Here is a 15755-nt window from a genome sequence, read left to right on the forward strand (position 1 = left end):
GGCCATCATCTATTTTATCCACAGGCCCTCATTGGATTATGGACCAAGTTGAAAGAATGGCAAGGGAAGTAAAGACAATTTACTAGTTGTTGAGCTTTGAGTAATGTGGCAATCCAGATCTAGGGTACCATAGACTGAAGCATAACAGCAACGAACTGCATATCCTGCTTCCCAAGCTCCAATTTGAATCATAAAATTTTACAAGGCTTCAGATATCCGTGGAGGAGAAAGTGTCTGATCTCGTTCAAGGAAGGAGAACATCATACCCAGCTAATTTCTGGGAAAAGAGCCCGCAAATATTTCACATTCATAGTCCTGGAAAATGATCAATTTAGTTAAAAGTCTGGGAAAAACACAACAAAACACACTCCTCTCCCATCTTTGCAGCTTGGATGTAAGTTGAGTCACGCTCCCAATATTTTTTTTTTTAATATTTATTTATGCATACAAGAGCTGGGGCACAGGCCAGAAGTGCAGGGGGGTGAGAGGATCCACCAGAGACAGAGTGGGGAACAGAACAGTCAGACTGACCAAAGTACAATGCCGAGGGGAGCAGCGGGTGAGCCAGGAGAGGTCTGCTGCGCCATGTGGGCTGCTCCCTGGCCAGCCAGGGATAGAACTCGTGCTGCAGAGGCCATGGACAGCTTCACAGACTGCTTCTTAACAAAAACCCCTGCGCCACAAGGGAGGCCTACGCTCCCACTATTAAGACAGGCTACCTACACCTCTGTCTCAGCTTTCACCACCTGGAACCCCACAGACCAGAGATTCCTACAGATGCAAGCCCAGAGTATTTCATGTGGATACAGCTGATTATGGGCATGCTTGTTATATTACATTTTCTCTGTGTACAAGACAGTCCTGAGCCTACATTCCCCCAAGAAACTTTTCCTCAACCTCCTTCTTCTTGGCCTTCTGGATCTGTCTGCTGCATCTCCTGTACACTGCCCCTCACCTTAGTTTATGTTTTTAATCTTTTAACAGATGCCAGAAATTCACCCCAGCATAGAGCAGGAGGGAAAAATGTCATTCTCTGCACTGGGTCTAATGGGAATGTTTTTAACCATGTAAAGTAACATTCACAGGTTCTGGGGATTAGGATCTGGTTATCTTTGGGAGCCATATATTCAGTTGTGGGCAAGGCAATCAAGAGAACTGACAGCCTCTTTGATCTGAGAGCTGGACCAGGGCAACCAGAGGCTTCTCATCCTCCCCCTCTCACCTTTCCCATTGAAGTGTGCAATTCCAGAAGCCAGTCTAAGGGGACAGTCTTGAGAAAATGTGTTACAATGAAATGTGTTGTTGATACTATCTGGGCTTGGATATGTGACTGAACACAGCTGAAGCCTCTACTAAACATTTTCTGAGATTTGATAGTATGGTGGTGGTGGTAGTGGGGGGTGTGCGTGTGTGTGTGTGCGTGTGTACTTGAATTAATTAAGAGGTTACCTAATTGTGGACACTGGATGTCTGTTGAGATCTTTCTGACTAAAAACAAGGGTTCATAGTGAACATGAATTAGAATGTGCTCTATAAGCTAGGTTGCTTAATATTTTCTGCTCTTGTGTTTCCTGTTAATCTTCTACCTCTGATTTCATGGTTATGTAACTGACATCTTTGTCTTTTATAATTTGAAGTACCATTCTTACATGAAAGATGACACGATTGTAATTTTCCGTTTTATTCATTGAGTTTAAAATAAATTGTAGCAATTTAAAATTAATAAGAAATTATAAGAGTAAACTCTGAACTCAAATTGTTGGAACTGACAAACATTTTTCTCTCATTGTTCTGGAAGTTAAAATATAGTAAAAATATAGATGTTCTATGAGTCTTTCTTAACTCCATTGTACTGATTTTTCTCCTTCGTTAAAAGACAAGTATTCAATTTTAAGCACTGTACTTAATACTGATATCATAGACATATCATCATTTGCCAATTTTAGGAATTCTATCATGTAAAGAAAACACTATACAATTTATACATTGAAAAATGAAATACCTCGGGGTGTTCAAACACTAAAATAGAATATATGATTATAATGTTAATGACACCCACAGAAATATTCTGAACTACAGTATATATATTTTAGCATAAAGAGAAAATTTGAAAAATTTTCTGATCATTCAGGAAAAACAATGCAGTAGGTAAAATGTAATTGATTAAAATCTGAGCTTACCAACTTAAAAAGTCTAAGACTATGGACAAATTATACCATCTCTTTTATATTTTTTTCTAACCTATATTTAAGGAAAATACCTAAAATATAGACCTAAAATTAGAAGAGAAAGATCTGTGTAGAAGGACATGTGTTTAAACAATTCTGAAATAATTTTATGGATACTTCCCATCTCCTCACCCTTCTGTTTCTTCACATCCTGCTCTGTTTCAGAGGAAACTGACCTCCAAGGCCCACTTCAGTGTTTTCCTTGCACTCTGACTTTTGGTTAAAATTAAGCAATGAAAGGTGCCAGCTGAGAACTGGAATGAAGGAGAGGTTATACTGGCAACCTTTTCCTCTTTCCCTGTCAGATTTAACAGTGTTAGCCGTGTCATTCCACCAAAAGACACAACTTCTTTCCTACAATCATTCTCTCCATGTATTTGAGTAAGGCTTCCCTTCCACTGGTCCTACTTTTCAAGAGATAGTAATGGCTCCCACATTTTTCTAGTTCTCTGTTTCTACTTTGCCATCTCTTGACGTTCTTACCCCTGCCTATCTATCTATCTGTCTATCTATCTCTCTAATTTATATATATATACATAATTTCATCATTAAATCTTTTCAATCATTAGAGTGACTATGTACCATAGTTAGCTCAGGAAAGCTTCAGTTTATGCCTCTTGTTCTCATGTTTTTATACAGGGCAGACTGCTGGCAGGTTCACCTGTGAACAACCTCACTGAACGAGTATGGCATCTCTTTCCTGATGTGACCCTGATACAGGTCATTTCAAAAATACAAATTTTATTGAATAATTATTTAGTAAACAGTATGTGAAATATGAGTATTTTAGGTGATGATAAGCCGCTCACTAATAAGTTATATTTCCAGAAGTCACTGAGAAATTAAATCTGAGTTTTACATTCAATTTGGTATCTAAAATGACGAGAGGTCAAATTTAACTATTTTTTTTCAGACTTAACTACAAATAGGAGATGTTCTATGAATTACTTCAGCTCATGAAGTAACCTTATTACTGCCTACTTAATGAATTTTTATATTCTTTTATAGTCAGATTTTCTAGTAGAAAAATTATTAAATATTTTTATTAATATTATTATATATAATATATAAAGCTATTAAATGCATTATTTATCTTATGTTTCCACCATGGATTATAGAATGATCAGAATAACTCATGACAGGGTACCTGGTTTTATGGTTAGAAAATATTCAAAGATATTTATTTTTATCTTCACAATTTAAAAAGCAGAATCAATGGATTTGCTGATGTCCCCACATTATTCATCCAGTTGTGAACAGGACTTGCCTAGAAGACATAAGAATATAGTCTGTTTGTTCTACCTTTTAGGAGGCTGGCCTTGGCTTATTTTTACCAATACTTTTTGTTGCTTTGCGTTGCCTACTGTGACTTGGTTCCCTGGAGTTAATCATTTCACACATCAGAAATTTATAAGCTATTAATTTTTATAAATTAAACTATTTTCCAAAGTCTCTGTGTTTGTACTTTCCTTCATATTACAAACGACATGTTGGTTATTAGTTGTATTTTGTCCTCATTCAAAAAGGTGTGTTGGAGTCCTAACCACAAGGACCTCAGTCTATTACTTTATTTCTATTACTTTAATCAAATTACTGGCCATTAAGGTGCGCTCTAATCCAATATGACTGGTATCCTTATTAAAAAAGGGGAGATTTAGACACAGAGACAGATCATATAGAGTGATTGATATAAATGTCTCAAAGATAAAAATAGATTAACTGATGGCTCTTATATTCTTTCCATCTTTAAATGTCTATGTTTGTGGTCTTCCTACCACACTATTTGCAGAATTGGGTACACTGAGGCTGACATCTAACTTCTTCCTTAATTCTATGAAATTTAAAAATGATATTTTTTTTGGCCACGTTATTCAAGAGCAAGTAAATGACACATCAATGAATTTCTATTTTGCACATGTAATTGCTCTTTTTAAAAATTTAAATGTTAGGGAAACTAGAAATGCTAAGAGACAGGAAATACATGAATGCATACAACATACTTTTAGGATATTAAGAGTTCTATACCATTTAAATATTAGGGGACTTGGCAAAAAAAAGGCTTGTCACCACAAGAAGAAACAGGAAACAGTTATAAAATTTTCCCTATAATTTGTGTTTACTGACCTTAGAGTATTTATACTTATAGATTTAATAGTCTATAATATTTACTATAGTAAATTTGATATATATCTCCTTTAGTTACGTATAGTTTACTTTCCTTTTTTGCTAAGCCATATTTTGTTTTTATATTAAACAATTCCAATTTAATTGTACTTCAGCATTTATAGAGAATATTTAATATCTGTAGATCACCAATATACTGTAAATAAGCATAGTAATCAGAAAACAATATTCAAATCTATTCAAAACAATATTCAAACCAATACGTAAAAAAATTTTTTCATAAGCCACTTCCACTCATACCTTAATTTTCCTAACACCAAAGCAACATGAAGTTGCTATATAATGTCAGAATTTGATAACATATCAGCTCAAGTTTGATTATAAAACACAATGAAGTAAAGGTGCATAACTTTAATTTTAATCTTCAGATAAGAATCACAAATTTCGTGCCTCCTTGGTGGTGCAAGGGGTTAAGCACAGCACTTTGAAGCAATCACAGCCTTGGCAGCACAAGTCAGATCCCCAGCCAGCCAGGGAGCAACCCACATGGCGCAGCAGACTTCTGACTCGTCCGCTGCTCCCCTCAGCAGTGTATTTCAGTCAGTCTGCCTGTTCTGTTCCCCACTCTGTCTCTGGTGAATCATCTCACCCCCAACACCTCTGGCCAGTACCCCAGCTCTTGTATACATAAATAAATCTTTAAAAAAAATTGTAAGTTTCAAAACTAGTTCTGGAGGAGTTAAGCACTTTGGAAACTGCCAGTACCCTCTAGTGTACATTATCAATAAAAACCTCAAATAAAATGAACAACATTGCCTTTTTCTTTAACGATTACCATTTCTCTATACTCTGCTTGTTTGTTTTAATACTTCCAAGCATGCAATCAAACAACGATTACCTGAGGGAAAAATGATGAAACATGCTGATTATAAATATTTCTTAGCCATAGTGTAATACATAGGAATCTATTTCTTGGTTAAGGATTGTAATTCCTGTTCATGTTCATGTCAGTTGAAAATTTATATTGATGGGAGAATTAGACCTCAAAGTGGTTCTTATTCTCAAACTCTGTCATGGTTATTGATTTAACTGACATTTAAACTATCATAGTGTATCACAAACATACACAAATTCTTACATATCTGTCAAAGTCAATGAAAATGCAGGTACAGAAAGAAAAGGTTTCTAAAAAGTGAAGTGGAATATTACATTAAGTTAGCTGCTTTTAGGAATCATCTGGATTAACCAGAATTCCTATTATTTCTGGCATAAAGCCTGGAAGCTTAATTGTGCACAGTGGGACATCCTTGACATCACCCAGATGCTACAGCTAGTACATAATAAAATATTTTCCAAGCCATTGTTCTCAAATTTACACTGGCTCTCCTATATATACAGTAGCATAAGAAAAATCAAATAATATACAGCACATACCCATTTGGAATCATATGAAAAGATAGATGAAATCCAAACAGAAACCTCACTTCTCTAATTTATTGTAAGAGCCAATGACATTGGTGTTGAGTTCCTTATTTTAGAAAAAAAAATCCCAATAATGTCTGCATAGTTACCAGTTAATGTGCTCAGCTATTTGTCCTTTACTGTAACAATTACATTTTGTGGTTATTATGTAGGGTAATACTTCAAAAGCAAATTGGTTGTCAGAGGAAATTAAGTATTCCTAAAAATGTAGATTTATCACCTGAAAGAAATGGCTGTTTATTTCTTGCATATAAACAGATAACTATACAGTAGAGTGCTTTCATACAAGAAACCCTAAGCCATTTATCTTTTTTTTTTTTTGAGAAATTAATGCATTTTAAAAAGAAAACTCATGATACATTAACTATTATTCAAAGACTATAGCAATACAGATTGAATTGAATAAAAAAGTACTTTGATCACAAAAGTACATCAGTACAGAGTCTGGATCTTTTAAATAAGGAAAAGCTAAAATGAAATATCAAGGTTATATTGTGGTTCTCATTTAAGCAACTTTCCTGTACAGGATAAGGTTTGAAGGAAAATAATAATACATTTTATATCAGCTCTATTATGTCTAATTATAACTTCCTCATATATTCTTTCCTTTTATTCTGTTTTTCTTTCATACCCTCCATTGTTTTTTAAGTTCCATCAGCATTGCCAGAGATGTTGCCCTGAATTCCCTTTCTTTCTTGCTCCACAATTCTGCTGAGTTGAGACTGCCTTTGGGTCTTATTTTACCCTGGCATTTGTGATGTGTTCACATCAATTTTTTATAGATTTTAACAGAGATAGATTTTCAACTGCTGTATTTTCACTTGGAATAATGCGGGACTGATATCAGTGAGAAGTAATAGCTATAAAAGAGGACCTGGCTAGTGGACACCAAAGGATCACCTTTTCTAGACTCCGAAATTTGAACTTCCTGTGGTGCTGTGGTGCCAGAGTTGTGTGGTGCGGATCCAGTGTGATTCCCTTCTCCAGGTTAGCTTCTGGGTCTGTGTCACTTCCAGTCTCCTGTCCACTTCCACTCTAGGCAATTTTCAAGCACTTAGATGCAGTGCGGACATGGATTGATTGCAGTTGACATGGGGTCACAGGCTAAGAGCTGTTCTCTTTTCCTCCCCAACATGAAGTCTAATCCTGAGCACTACACTCCCACTCTTGATAGATGCTCCAACTCTGGTTTGTTCAGTGTTTCTTTGTGGGTTTGATGGGTGGTTGGATATCCCAGCCTGGGCTTCAAGCAGCAGCCTCTCCTATAGGGAAGTCCAGGCGCCCTGACTCAGTGAGGTGACACTGTTTTATGTTAGAGCCTCAGACTGAAGCCAGGAGTCCCTGCCCTGTGCCCTCACCTCTGCAGCTCGCCAGCAATGCTTGCTCTCTCTCTCTCTCTCTCTCTCTCTCTCTCTCTCTCTCTCTCTCTCTCTCTCGGCCTACTCATACACCCTTTATCCAGGGTAGGGCTGAGTCTTAGTGCCTGAATGTGCTCCCATCCACTGCTGTAAGGGACTACAGAGCAGCCCCTCCTCTCTCTTGTGGGCTGCACTGTCTCTGCCTCATTATCACTCTAAACAAAGTTCTCTTAAAGTTTTTCCAATATCTTTCCTCAGGACGAATGCTACTATTGTGTGCTGTAGTCATCAGTTTTCCCCTCAGCAGTGTTTTGACTTTGTTATACAAAAGTATTTATGTGAGTATCTGGAGGAGAGGAGCTGGGCTTCTTTACTGTGCCACAGTCTTGTTGGACCTCAAAATAATATAACATTTTAAAAATTGTAGCAATATAAGCTCAAGGCTTAAGTGAACATAAACACACAAACATGTACATGCACATACACAAGAAGCATTCCAGCTCCTAATCCTCATGGTAGCCAGAGAGGAAAAGTCACTGAAGAATTAGAAGAAGGGACAATAGGAAAATGGAAAATCTCTAGTTTTCTCTAAAGAAATGCTAATATTAACTGAACTTTACACACGTAATAGTGGATATACAGGGTAAAAGTCCATATCTGTCGGAAGTATTCAGTGATTTCCACACTTTTTATGATCATAGGACTCTGTAAAATTATATATTTAATAGTATAAGGAAATATCAGTTCCTATCCTATATTGAAGACATGGATCCAAATAATATTTTTTGGGGAAAAAATTGTACCAAATATGTTAATGCACTCAAATAATTAAACCTCAACACTGGAGAAGAAATTGAATTGATGAACTTTTGTTGATGATACTTAAAAGCTACCCTTCTTATTTTTTGTTTTGATTTTACTATTATTTGGAAAATGTAGTAAATGGTTAGACAGAATTTTTCTTTGTTTGGTTTCTGATTTCACCTTATAAAGAAGTACATGAAAGTTAATTTCAGTTATGTTGATTTGAACCATATAAAATTGTTAATGTTTAATATATTTGACCATTAAAATAGCAATATTACATAGCTCAATCTCATAATCAATAAAACATGTAAAATGGAAAATTATTATCATGCATGCTTTTTTCCTAGTGTGCTGATAATATATTTAGCGACTAAACTAAAAATGATAATTATTTGCTCTAAGAATTCTATGTCTGTACTGCTGGAACAGTCATTTGAAGGTGCAAATTACATCTTCTCTGCTGGATGCCTGCGGCTGCTTCTACAAAGATTACAACCTTTGCACCTTCCCAGACACAGGTCTTCTCCACAGTTTAGGGTGAACTGAATGGACCTCAGGGAGTCAAGAGGCGAAGTGACATTTGGTTAGGAGAGTTCTTCCTTCAGTTCAAGAATAAAAATAGATTATTTTCAAAAAAGTTAAGAGATGCATTATTTATAGCTATGTCCTTTATCTTCTTCCTTTTTACAATTCTTCTAGAATTGCTTATTGCTTTTAAAATCGAGAACCAAGCCTAACTGCAAACATTAAAAAGGTAAATATATTTTCTTATATTTTAAATTATATTTTGGCTGCTAAACATTCAAGATAATTAAAAACATCTTTTATCCTGAGCTGCCAGGATATGAGAGCTGTCAGAACCCTATATGTTGCTTTTGACAGGCTTTAAATATTTTATAATTTGTTTCTTCAAAAACGTGGAAAGAATTATCATTCCAGAGCATCTCAGAACAAAGAGAATGAAAATGTAATGTGAAGGTGGTTAATTATACTAAAATAAACTAATGTATTAAAAATAAAATTTGGATAGCTGTACTTAGAATCTAATATAAAAGGCTATAGATAGCATATGATGATATTTATAATTCAAAAAAATTAAAACTAATATTAATTAAGGAAATAAGTATTTCAAGTGATTATTATATTATTACTAATAAAATATTGAACAAGTTATCATCTTGTTAGGCAATTCATGTAGAAATTATGATCAGTATATGCAGTATATTTTGTGAAAGTCACAAGGTCTTAGTGAAGTGAAATTAGACATAATTAGAAAAGTGGTTGCAGTGATAAAGATATCCCAGTGCAACTAACACCTGCAAAAACCCTCACATTAAAGCAACCAAATCAACATGGGCTAAATTTGACCCTGTTTTGTTTACTAGCCTGTGAGTTAAGAATTTTTTTTCATTTCTTATATTTTGTAAGATTGCTAAAAGAAGAAGTAAGAGTAGGAGCAGGTTGTGGTCGGAGGAGGAGGGGGAGGGGAATAAGGAGGAAGGAGGGAATGTGATGGGGGGGGAGTAGAGGGGCAGGAGGAGGAGAGGGAGAAGGAGGGTGTTTGTGATCTACAAAACCTAGAACATGTTCTACTTGAACTTGACCCTTTACAGAACAGGCTGTAGTTTCCTATTCCAATTATATCAAACATTAAATAGTAATGCAATAGGAGAAAGACTAGTTGATATGCTTTGATAATCGTCTTACAAAAGGGCTTTGTCAATGTAAACAATTTGAATACTTCTTAAGCAGCAAAAGATTTGAATTTTCCCTGGAAGGGTTAAATTTATGAAGGGCATCTATGATGGACCAATTGGATTTACATGTTTAATGTGATCACTTAAATCTCAGGCATATATGAGATTTATATATTTAGATATAGAATATATCTATCTATCTATCTATCTATCTATCTATATATATATATATATATATAGAGAGAGAGAGAGAGAGAGAGAGAGATTCTACCAATATATATATTGGTCAGAAACATCAATAAAAAGTTGAGGTTCTTTTAGGCAGATAAAATTTTATCTGCCTAAAGCTAGGTGTCTGTCTCAAATTGTAAAACCTTGATTTTTTTTTAAAGATTTATTTATTTATGCATACAAGAGCTGGGGTACAGGCCATATCTGTTGGGGGTGAGAGGATTCACCAAAGACAGAGTAGGGAACAGAACAGGCGGATTGACTGAAACACACTGCTGAGGGGAGCAGCGGGCGAGACAGGAGAGATCTGCTGTACCATGTGGGTAGCTCCCTGACCTACAAGGGATCGAACTTGTGCTACAGAGGCTGTGTATTGCTTCATAGCACAGTGCTTAACCCCTTGCGCCACCAGGGAGGCCCTGAAAAACTTTGATTTTATAAGGTGAGTTTATTGCTGAAATGATAAATTATTTTCAAGAATGTCAACATTATATTTGGTAGAGGCTCTGCCAAAGGTCTAGACTCATAAACTCTGCAATAGCAAATTGTCACTTCTCTAGGAAAACTTGTAAGTTTCAAAGACAAGCAAGAGGAAATCTTAAATGGACTACTGAATAAGCCACACAGAAATGCGTTTTGCTCATAATGCTTTATACAATTATTTAATCTTCAGAGCAACTGGATTATAAAAATTGCAGGAGAAGCCCTGAAGCTTAGCTGTCAGAATGAACATTACAGATTCTGGGATATAGGTTTTCACAGCTCAGCCACTTATTGTAAGAGAAAGCATGGGATGAATGTCACTGGCATATTCTAAATATTTGGCATTTAGCCTTAAGATAACTTTTATGCTTTTATGGGCAGATATTTCATACTTATATATTTAATCTTTTTCTATAACACATAGTATTTATTGTGAATAAATATATAAACAACAGAATAATTTAAATTGTTTTTTGAGGGGTGATATCTGGTTAACCTCTCAAGTATAATTTCCTTCTAAGATTAAATGTGTAAGGGATTTGTTTTGTTCTGTTTTTTTAGGTGTCAATATTTACTTTTCTGAAACAAAGCAATTTATTGATATTTCCTGCATAAATGTGAGGATGACAAGTCTGGGTTTACAGTTAAGCACTTTAAACAGGCAATATATGGATATAAAGATAGAGATATACAGAAGGTGAAAATTCAGCAAGGAGGAGGCCTAAGCAGCAATTATCACAAATGACTAAATTTCTAAACTATTGTGATAACTATGAAGATGGAAGATAGGGTATGGACCATAATAAAAACAACAATAATCATTTTGTCAGAGAGAGTGTTTCAATATTAAATAGAGCTTTTAATCAACTGATATGAAATATATAAACATGCACACAAAAGAAATATTTTAAAATATTAAAAAAATGATGGTATATTTTGGAAGAATTTGTCATTTTTTAGTAGTGCCACATTCTGAAAGTTTTATTTCTAAGAATATTTTTATCTCAATTTTTTTAAACTTTTTAACTCTTTGACTCATTTACCTTTGAAAACCAGACAGAAATTCTCTTCTCTTAATAATCAAATCTTTGTATCATTAGGTATATGCTGTAATAATACTTGATTAGGTTTTATTTAACATTACTTTATGATCTTGGTACTACTGAAGGGACCCCTGAACTTGCTATTTGCCAAAACTAGATTTTCAAGCCATAGTAATTAAGTGATCACTAATCAACCTTATAAGAGGACAAAAAGTTTGGAGGGTAAAATACAGGTCAAAAAAGAAATGTCAGCAAATACTGAGGAAAATCAGTAAAATAATTGTCAAAAATATCGGGAGAATAACTCACTGGTAATTTTATCCAACAAAATTAACAGACAGACACAGTCTCAATAATATGTCCTATTACTAAGGTTCAAGGTACTCAGGAAAGTTGACAGTTGCCTTTAGCCTCGTGAAAAATTTAAGATTCAATCAAGACTCAGTTCTGATTACTAACATGAACTGGAATTTCAGCAAATGTCCTGTCAAAATCATGCAAAAGGATGAGATAATTTGAGACAGGTGAAATTTGAGAGGGTAGGCAAAAGCAAAATAAAGCATGCAAGTGGCAGAAATGAAAGTTTGGGTTAAGCTGTAAAGAGATTAAAAAGCCAGGGGGGAGAAAAAGAAAAAAAAATGTGAGAATATAGAAATGAACTAATTTTAGTTGGGAAAGAAATAGAATCCTGAGATTAGAGCTGGTTATATTTCCAAACAGTAGACTGGAATAAAGATTACAAGGGAGAATCTAGTTGTCCCCTCTCCTGGGCTGGTATATACTGCTGTGCAGGAATAGATGCAAGCCTCATACAGTATTCTATGGTATACACTGGAAACCAGATGGCTACTTCAATTATGGGATTATGTTGCCCACTACTGAATGGTTCATTTGAAATCAAATGACCTCACTTCAGGCATCTCTTATATCCCTTATTTATGTAACAGTAAGTGACAAAGATAACAACCAAATTAATTTAATCAAACAGAGGCTTCTTGAGTCATGTAATGAGCATAATGAAAATGAAAACTGTGGCTGATGCAGATGCCCAGACAATGTGGCTACTTTCATCTTGGCTCACGGACTCTCAGCGAAATGCTTGTAATAATTCCAGCTTGCCCTTAAGTTCATCTACAATAAGGGAGAGCACTTCATTCTCTTCCAGAAGTCCAAGACAAATCTTACAGCTCTTTATTGACTCCGAGGGGAAATAGACCCTGTATGAATGTGATGCACAGATGGGCTTTAGCTTCTATCACATGCTCATCACTCCTAAGGATCCTCTCTTACCTGAAAATGCTTTACTCAGCATTGAGAAGGCAGAGAGGAGTTGCCAAATCAAACATACTGGTCTTTTCCACATGAAATAGATTTTATATTGAAAAGGCAGATATAAAGAGGCCAATGCTGTCTCATTGGTAAGTCTGGAAATGGGAGATTAATTAACATTAACTCAAATTTTACTTAGCAAATTTGCCATAAGATAGCACTAGTTATTAGAGTTTATTGTAAAGGATTATATCACAGTTAATTGCTCAAGCACTAGAACTGAACTCAAATGATACATACTCCAATTCCTAACGATTTGACATTTAGCAAGTTATTAACATAAAGCATTCTTTTCTGTAAAATAGGGATCTACATAGTACTTATTTGATGGGGTCTGGTGATAAATGAAAAATGCATGAAAGCTCTTTATACAGAATCTAGCACATTGTTAGCATTTTATTAATAGGAGACAATATGAAGAAGGAATCATTTAAATTCAAAGATCATAGAGAAATCCTGGTGGGAGGTAAACATGTAAAAATAGTTTGAAAAAGCATATAAAGTGAAAACATCAGGTGCAAAGTGCTATTTCTAAATAATCTCATCACAAAAGGATGAAAAGAAAAAATATTGAGTTGGTTTGTTCATGTTAAAACAAAATAGCAGGGAAACAGATTTTATAGTCATACCTTGGATAGATAAAAAATTAAATTCTCTATTTTATGCTCATGCTTAGCCCTATACTCCCAATCCATTGAGCAATACAAACAAATTAGATTCTAGCCATTTCATGATTAACTCATTATTTCTTTGTTTCCTTGGGTTTTTTGGATTTGCGAAATCATTTCAATTTTTAATGCATTTAATTTGACTTTGAGGTCATGGTTTACATCACTGTATATGATTCAGAGTAATCACTTCACACCTCTTCAAATGCACATCACCCACCCACCCACCCCAGACTGCCCATATTCCTTTCTCATATATCACTGGGCACCCTCCCTCTTTCTTGCCATCCCACCATCTCCTTCTAGTAGCTTCACTTATATAGTCATATTTCTAGACTTTGTTCAGGTTTAGCTTATATCAGCTCCTTTGTTATTTTTTTTTCTTTCTAGCCCACATATGAGTAAAATCATCTATTTATTATACTTCAGCATAATCTCCAATTCTATCCATATTTTCACAAATGGCAGGGGTTCACGTGTGTGTGTGTGTGTGTGTGTGTCTGAATAATAACACCATTGTGTGTATATACCATAACTTCTTAATTCAGTCATCTAAGCCATTGGCACTTAGGTTGTTTTCATAAATTGGATATTGTATAGTGCTTCAATGAACATAATAGTGTGTATATCCCTTCAAATGGCCCAATTAACTTCAGTTAAGATTTTTAAAACTTTTCAAAACACTGTAAAGCTTGGGCAATGTCTGCAAGCAACCTGGTTGTACACAGGTGATGACTATTAGATCCCCTCTTCCCATTTACCAGGTTAGCCATCGGAGCTCTATAGGTTTGATGCTGTGTTGGATGTTCGTTTCTCTACCAGGACTTCTCCACCAGGATTTCAGCATGTAATGCTGGTAAGTGCTTGCATTCTAATCTGTTTCAGGGGGTTTTCCAGTGCATAATTGAGTATTCTGACAAAAATCTAATCAAAGTGGGCCTCCCTGGTGGTGCAAGGGGTTAAGACACAACCTATGCAGCTATCTGCAGCCACTGCTGCACGAATTTGATCCCTGGCCAGGGAGCTACCCACATGGTACAGCAGACCCTCCCTTACTCGCCTGCTGCTTCCCTCAGCAGTGTATTTCAGTCAGCCTGCCTCTTTTGCTCCTCACTCTGTCTCTAGTGAATCCTCTCAACCCCTGCCCCGATACCTCTGGCCTGTACCCCAGTTCTTGTATGCATAAATAAATCTTTTAAAAAATCTAATCAAAGCAAAAACAGTTCTTTGGGGCTCTTATGTTGTCTATATTTATCCACTTCTTTCCCTCAGTTATCTTTTCGCTTTTGTACTAGTATGTAATATAATTTAGTTCATTTAGCTCATGTGAACTGTTACTAAGTTGTGTTAAGTTATTAAAACTTCTTAAATGAACAGAATTTGGTCCACAAAACTTTAACTCAGAAATTTGGATTTTTTTCCACTAATTTCAGAATACTAGTATATAATTTTCTATAATTTCAGTCAATATTTTTAGAGTCATCCCTGTGTCCTGAATGCAGAGAAATAGTACAAAAAGAGAAAAAAGCAATACAATGATTTCACATCTGCAATTTAAAGCATCCTTTTTTTAAAAGATTTATTTATTTATTTATACAAGCACTGGGTACAGTCAGAAGAGCGGGAGGGTGAGAGAATTCACCAGAGCCAGAGTGGGGAGCAGAACAGCCAGACTGACGAAATACACCGCTGAGGGGAGCAGCGGGCGGCAGGAGAGGTCTGCGTGCCATGTGGGACCCTCACCCAGTGGCCAGGCATCTAACTGGCGCTGCAGAGGCTACAGGCAGCTTTGCAACCCAGCGCTCAACCGCTGCGCCACCGGGGAGGCCCTAAAGCACCCTTTTTTATATATCAAGCTCAAGGGGGAAAAGAGGAGCTACATTTCAAGATTAGATTTTCATCACATGTAACAGATGCTCCTAATCTAACTACTCTAACAGAAGTTAACATTATCAGAAAAGCTGCATCCTCCTACTTGTTGGAACTGGAGATCACTTCAAATTTCTTCTGTGTCATTTGGTTGTTCATCAGGAATTTTCATCTCTTAACATCTATCGATTTTATCTTCTCTTGCTCTAGTTCCTTTTGGTTAATTCTAGATATTATAGAGACTTGCAATTCAAAGTTTGATCCATAGAATAGCAATATCAGTATCATTTAGAAATGTTTCTCAAATGCAAATCTCCGGCCCAACCTCAGATCTCCTGACTCACAATCTTTAATTTTAATAAGAGCTGCAGGTGATTCACACACAGTTAAAGTTTTCAAAGAAATGGACTACATGATAAAAATGGGAATATGATGT

The 15755-nt window shown here is 35.6% G+C and overlaps 1 long non-coding RNA gene across 1 annotated transcript; it reads left to right on the forward strand.

Annotated features, from left to right (window-relative positions):
- Nucleotides 1-199: 199 nt before the first annotated feature.
- Nucleotides 200-14239, forward strand: LOC129146645 (uncharacterized). Its single transcript, XR_008553610.1, has 4 exons — nt 200-394; nt 2868-2948; nt 8699-8753; nt 14215-14239. It is a non-coding gene; the product is annotated as an uncharacterized LOC129146645 (long non-coding RNA).
- The last annotated feature ends 1516 nt before the right edge of the window (nt 14240-15755 follow it).

The sequence above is a fragment of the Talpa occidentalis genome, unplaced genomic scaffold (assembly GCF_014898055.3).
Source record: "Talpa occidentalis isolate TD23 unplaced genomic scaffold, MPIMG_talOcc4v2.1 talOcc4.3, whole genome shotgun sequence".
NCBI lineage: Eukaryota > Metazoa > Chordata > Mammalia > Eulipotyphla > Talpidae > Talpa > Talpa occidentalis.